The sequence below is a fragment of the Pollachius pollachius genome, assembly GCF_949987615.1.
Source record: "Pollachius pollachius genome assembly, chromosome: 14".
In the NCBI taxonomy this organism is placed as follows: domain Eukaryota; kingdom Metazoa; phylum Chordata; class Actinopteri; order Gadiformes; family Gadidae; genus Pollachius; species Pollachius pollachius.
Window position 1 is genome coordinate 20,174,044 of NC_136947.1, and position 7,303 is coordinate 20,181,346.

Consider the following 7,303-nt stretch of genomic DNA (forward strand, 5'->3'; position numbering starts at 1 on the left):
CTGAAGTAACCCATTTGTAAGCAAAATAACACGTTTGCATTGAACGGAACAGAAATATCAACTGTTTTAGTTTTTATGTGTGCAAAATGCTTTTCAGAGCGAGAAGAACTTTTTGATCAACAACGTGATTCTGACCTTACAATGTTGATATTGCTAAAAACTAATGGACTTGACTTCCAAATGGTGGTTTATGCTGAAATAACCCATTTGTAATCATAATAACACGTTTGCATTGAACGGAACAGAAATATCAACTGTTCTAGTTTTTATGTGTGCAAAATGCTTTTCAGAGCGAGAGAATCACTTTTCGACCAACAACGTGATTCTGACCTTACAATGTTGATATTGCTCAAAACTAATGGACTTCACTTCCAAATGGTCGTGTATTGCTTAAATAACCCTTTTGTAAGCAAAATAACACGTTTGCATTGAACGGAACAGAAATATCAACTGTTCTAGTTTTTATGCGTGCAAAATGCTTTTCAGAGGGAGAGAATCACTTTTTTACCAACAACGTGAATCTGACCTTACAATGTTGATATTGCTAAAAACTAATGGAATTCACTTCCAAACGGTGGTTTATGCTGAAATAACCCATTTGTAATCATAATAACACGTTTGCATTGAACGGAACAGAAATATCAACTGTTCTAGTTTTTATGCCTGCACAATACTTTTCAGAGCGAGAGAATCACTTTTCGACCAACAATGTGATTCTGACCTTACAATGTTGATTTTGCTCAAAACTACTGGATTTCACTTCCAAATGGTCGTGTATTGCTTAAATAACCCTTTAGTATGCAAAATAACACGTTTGCAATTGAACGGAACAGAAATATCAACTGTTCTAGTTTTTATGCGTGCAAAATGCTTTTCAGAGCGAGAGAATCACTTGTTGACCAACAACGTGAATCTGACCTTACAATGTTGATATTGCTAAAAACTAATGGAATTCACTTCCAAATGGTGGTTAATACTGAAATAACCCATTTGTAATCATAATAACACGTTTGCATTGAACGGAACAGAAATATCAACTGTTCTAGTTTTTATATGTGCAAAATGCTTTTCAGAGCGAGAGAATCACTTTTCGACCAACAACTTCATTCTGACATTACAATGTTGATATTGCTCAAAACTAATGGACTTCACTTCCAAATGGTCGTGTATTGCTTAAATAACCCTTTTGTAAGCAAAATAACACGTTTGCATTGAACGGAACAGACATATCAACTGTTCTAGTTTTTATGTGTGCAAAATGCTTTTCAGAGCGAGAGAATCACTTTTTGACCAACAACGTGATTCTGACCTTACAATGTTGATATTGCTAAAAACTAATGGACTTCACTTCCAAATGGTCGTGTATTGCTTAAATAACCCTTTTGTAAGCAAAGTAACACGTTTTCATTGAACGGAACAGAAATATCTACTGTTCTAGTTTTTATGACTGCACAATGCTTTTCAGAGCGAGAGAATCACTTTTCGACCAACAATGTGATTCTGACCTTACAATGTTGATTTTGCTCAAAACTACTGGATTTCACTTCCAAATGGTCGTGTATTGCTTAAATAACCCATCTGTAAGCATAATAACACGTTTGAATAGAAATGAACAGAAATATCAACTGTTCTAGTTTTTATGCGTGCAAAATGCTTTTCAGAGCGAGAGAATCACTTTTCGACCAACAACGTGATTCTGACATTACAATGTTGACATTGCTACAAACTAATGGACTTCACTTCCAAATGGTGGTTTATGCTGAAGTAACCCATCTGTAAGCAAAGTAACACGTTTTCATTGAACGGAACAGAAATATCTACTGTTCTAGTTTTTATGCCTGCACAATGCTTTTCAGAGCGAGAGAATCACTTTTCGACCAACAATGTGATTCTGACCTTACAATGTTGATTTTGATCAAAACTACTGGATTTCACTTCCAAATGGTCGTGTATTGCTTAAATAACCCTTTTGTATGCAAAATAACACGTTTGCAATTGAACGGAACAGAAATATCAACTGTTCTAGTTTTTATGCGTGCAAAATGCTTTTCAGAGCGAGAGAATCACTTTTTGACCAACAACGTGAATCTGACCTTACAATGTTGATATTGCTAAAAACTAATGGAATTCACTTCCAAATGGTTGTTTATGCTTAAATAACCCATCTGTAAGCATAATAACACGTTTGAATAGAAATGAACAGAAATATCAACTGTTTTAGTTTTTATGTGTGCAAAATGCTTTTCAGAGCGAGAAGAACTTTTTGATCAACAACGTGATTCTGACCTTACAATGTTGATATTGCTAAAAACTAATGGACTTGACTTCCAAATGGTGGTTTATGCTTAAATAACCCATCTGTAAGCATAATAACACGTTTGAATAGAAATGAACAGAAATATCAACTGTTCTAGTTTTTATGCGTGCAAAATGCTTTTCAGAGCGAGAGAATCACTTTTTGACCAAAACCGTGATTCTGACCTTACCATGTTGATATTGCTCAAAACTAATGGACTTCACTTCCAAATGGTGGTTTATGCTTACATAACCCATTTGTAAGCATAATAACACGTTTGAATGGAAATGAACAGAAATATCAACTGTTCTAGTTTTTATGCGTGCAAAATGCTTTTCAGAGTGAGAGAATCACTTTTTGACCAACAACGTGATTCTGACCTTACAATGTTGATATTGCTCAAAACGAATGGACTTCACTTCCAAATGGTCGTGTATTGCTTAAATAACCCTTTTGTAAGCAAAGTAACACGTTTTCATTGAACGGAACAGAAATATCTACTGTTCTAGTTTTTATGCCTGCACAATGCTTTTCAGAGCGAGAGAATCACTTTTCGACCAACAATGTGATTCTGACCTTACAATGTTGATTTTGATCAAAACTACTGGATTTCACTTCCAAATGGTCGTGTATTGCTTAAATAACCCTTTTGTATGCAAAATAACACGTTTGCAATTGAACGGAACAGAAATATCAACTGTTCTAGTTTTTATGCGTGCAAAATGCTTTTCAGAGCGAGAGAATCACTTTTTGACCAACAACGTGAATCTGACCTTACAATGTTGATATTGCTAAAAACTAATGGAATTCACTTCCAAATGGTGGTTTATGCTTAAATAACCCATCTGTAAGCATAATGACACGTTTGAATAGAAATGAACAGAAACATCAACTGTTCTAGTTTTTATGCGTGCAAAATGCTTTTCAGAGCGAGAGAATCACTTTTCGACCAACAACGTGATTCTGACCTTACAATGTTGACATTGCTACAAACTAATGGACTTCACTTCCAAATGGTGGATTATGCTGAAGTAACCCATTTGTAAGCAAAATAACACGTTTGCATTGAACGGAACAGAAATATCAACTGTTTTAGTTTTTATGTGTGCAAAATGCTTTTCAGAGCGAGAAGAACTTTTTGATCAACAACGTGATTCTGACCTTACAATGTTGATATTGCTAAAAACTAATGGACTTGACTTCCAAATGGTGGTTTATGCTGAAATAACCCATTTGTAATCATAATAACACGTTTGCATTGAACGGAACAGAAATATCAACTGTTCTAGTTTTTATGTGTGCAAAATGCTTTTCAGAGCGAGAGAATCACTTTTCGACCAACAACGTGATTCTGACCTTACAATGTTGATATTGCTCAAAACTAATGGACTTCACTTCCAAATGGTCGTGTATTGCTTAAATAACCCTTTTGTAAGCAAAGTAACACGTTTTCATTGAACGGAACAGAAATATCTACTGTTCTAGTTTTTATGACTGCACAATGCTTTTCAGAGCGAGAGAATCACTTTTCGACCAACAATGTGATTCTGACCTTACAATGTTGATTTTGCTCAAAACTACTGGATTTCACTTCCAAATGGTCGTGTATTGCTTAAATAACCCATCTGTAAGCATAATAACACGTTTGAATAGAAATGAACAGAAATATCAACTGTTCTAGTTTTTATGCGTGCAAAATGCTTTTCAGAGCGAGAGAATCACTTTTCGACCAACAATGTGATTCTGACCTTACAATGTTGATTTTGATCAAAACTACTGGATTTCACTTCCAAATGGTCGTGTATTGCTTAAATAACCCTTTTGTATGCAAAATAACACGTTTGCAATTGAACGGAACAGAAATATCAACTGTTCTAGTTTTTATGCGTGCAAAATGCTTTTCAGAGCGAGAGAATCACTTTTTGACCAACAACGTGAATCTGACCTTACAATGTTGATATTGCTAAAAACTAATGGAATTCACTTCCAAATGGTTGTTTATGCTTAAATAACCCATCTGTAAGCATAATAACACGTTTGAATAGAAATGAACAGAAATATCAACTGTTTTAGTTTTTATGTGTGCAAAATGCTTTTCAGAGCGAGAAGAACTTTTTGATCAACAACGTGATTCTGACCTTACAATGTTGATATTGCTAAAAACTAATGGACTTGACTTCCAAATGGTGGTTTATGCTTAAATAACCCATCTGTAAGCATAATAACACGTTTGAATAGAAATGAACAGAAATATCAACTGTTCTAGTTTTTATGCGTGCAAAATGCTTTTCAGAGCGAGAGAATCACTTTTTGACCAAAACCGTGATTCTGACCTTACCATGTTGATATTGCTCAAAACTAATGGACTTCACTTCCAAATGGTGGTTTATGCTTACATAACCCATTTGTAAGCATAATAACACGTTTGAATGGAAATGAACAGAAATATCAACTGTTCTAGTTTTTATGCGTGCAAAATGCTTTTCAGAGTGAGAGAATCACTTTTTGACCAACAACGTGATTCTGACCTTACAATGTTGATATTGCTCAAAACGAATGGACTTCACTTCCAAATGGTCGTGTATTGCTTAAATAACCCTTTTGTAAGCAAAGTAACACGTTTTCATTGAACGGAACAGAAATATCTACTGTTCTAGTTTTTATGCCTGCACAATGCTTTTCAGAGCGAGAGAATCACTTTTCGACCAACAATGTGATTCTGACCTTACAATGTTGATTTTGATCAAAACTACTGGATTTCACTTCCAAATGGTCGTGTATTGCTTAAATAACCCTTTTGTATGCAAAATAACACGTTTGCAATTGAACGGAACAGAAATATCAACTGTTCTAGTTTTTATGCGTGCAAAATGCTTTTCAGAGCGAGAGAATCACTTTTTGACCAACAACGTGAATCTGACCTTACAATGTTGATATTGCTAAAAACTAATGGAATTCACTTCCAAATGGTGGTTTATGCTTAAATAACCCATCTGTAAGCATAATGACACGTTTGAATAGAAATGAACAGAAACATCAACTGTTCTAGTTTTTATGCGTGCAAAATGCTTTTCAGAGCGAGAGAATCACTTTTCGACCAACAACGTGATTCTGACCTTACAATGTTGACATTGCTACAAACTAATGGACTTCACTTCCAAATGGTGGATTATGCTGAAGTAACCCATTTGTAAGCAAAATAACACGTTTGCATTGAACGGAACAGAAATATCAACTGTTTTAGTTTTTATGTGTGCAAAATGCTTTTCAGAGCGAGAAGAACTTTTTGATCAACAACGTGATTCTGACCTTACAATGTTGATATTGCTAAAAACTAATGGACTTGACTTCCAAATGGTGGTTTATGCTGAAATAACCCATTTGTAATCATAATAACACGTTTGCATTGAACGGAACAGAAATATCAACTGTTCTAGTTTTTATGTGTGCAAAATGCTTTTCAGAGCGAGAGAATCACTTTTCGACCAACAACGTGATTCTGACCTTACAATGTTGATATTGCTCAAAACTAATGGACTTCACTTCCAAATGGTCGTGTATTGCTTAAATAACCCTTTTGTAAGCAAAATAACACGTTTGCATTGAACGGAACAGAAATATCAACTGTTCTAGTTTTTATGCGTGCAAAATGCTTTTCAGAGGGAGAGAATCACTTTTTTACCAACAACGTGAATCTGACCTTACAATGTTGATATTGCTAAAAACTAATGGAATTCACTTCCAAACGGTGGTTTATGCTGAAATAACCCATTTGTAATCATAATAACACGTTTGCATTGAACGGAACAGAAATATCAACTGTTCTAGTTTTCATGCCTGCACAATACTTTTCAGAGCGAGAGAATCACTTTTCGACCAACAATGTGATTCTGACCTTACAATGTTGATTTTGCTCAAAACTACTGGATTTCACTTCCAAATGGTCGTGTATTGCTTAAATAACCCTTTAGTATGCAAAATAACACGTTTGCAATTGAACGGAACAGAAATATCAACTGTTCTAGTTTTTATGCGTGCAAAATGCTTTTCAGAGCGAGAGAATCACTTGTTGACCAACAACGTGAATCTGACCTTACAATGTTGATATTGCTAAAAACTAATGGAATTCACTTCCAAATGGTGGTTAATACTGAAATAACCCATTTGTAATCATAATAACACGTTTGCATTGAACGGAACAGAAATATCAACTGTTCTAGTTTTTATATGTGCAAAATGCTTTTCAGAGCGAGAGAATCACTTTTCGACCAACAACTTCATTCTGACATTACAATGTTGATATTGCTCAAAACTAATGGACTTCACTTCCAAATGGTCGTGTATTGCTTAAATAACCCTTTTGTAAGCAAAATAACACGTTTGCATTGAACGGAACAGACATATCAACTGTTCTAGTTTTTATGTGTGCAAAATGCTTTTCAGAGCGAGAGAATCACTTTTTGACCAACAACGTGATTCTGACCTTACAATGTTGATATTGCTAAAAACTAATGGACTTCACTTCCAAATGGTCGTGTATTGCTTAAATAACCCTTTTGTAAGCAAAGTAACACGTTTTCATTGAACGGAACAGAAATATCTACTGTTCTAGTTTTTATGACTGCACAATGCTTTTCAGAGCGAGAGAATCACTTTTCGACCAACAATGTGATTCTGACCTTACAATGTTGATTTTGCTCAAAACTACTGGATTTCACTTCCAAATGGTCGTGTATTGCTTAAATAACCCATCTGTAAGCATAATAACACGTTTGAATAGAAATGAACAGAAATATCAACTGTTCTAGTTTTTATGCGTGCAAAATGCTTTTCAGAGCGAGAGAATCACTTTTCGACCAACAACGTGATTCTGACATTACAATGTTGACATTGCTACAAACTAATGGACTTCACTTCCAAATGGTGGTTTATGCTGAAGTAACCCATCTGTAAGCAAAGTAACACGTTTTCATTGAACGGAACAGAAATATCTACTGTTCTAGTTTT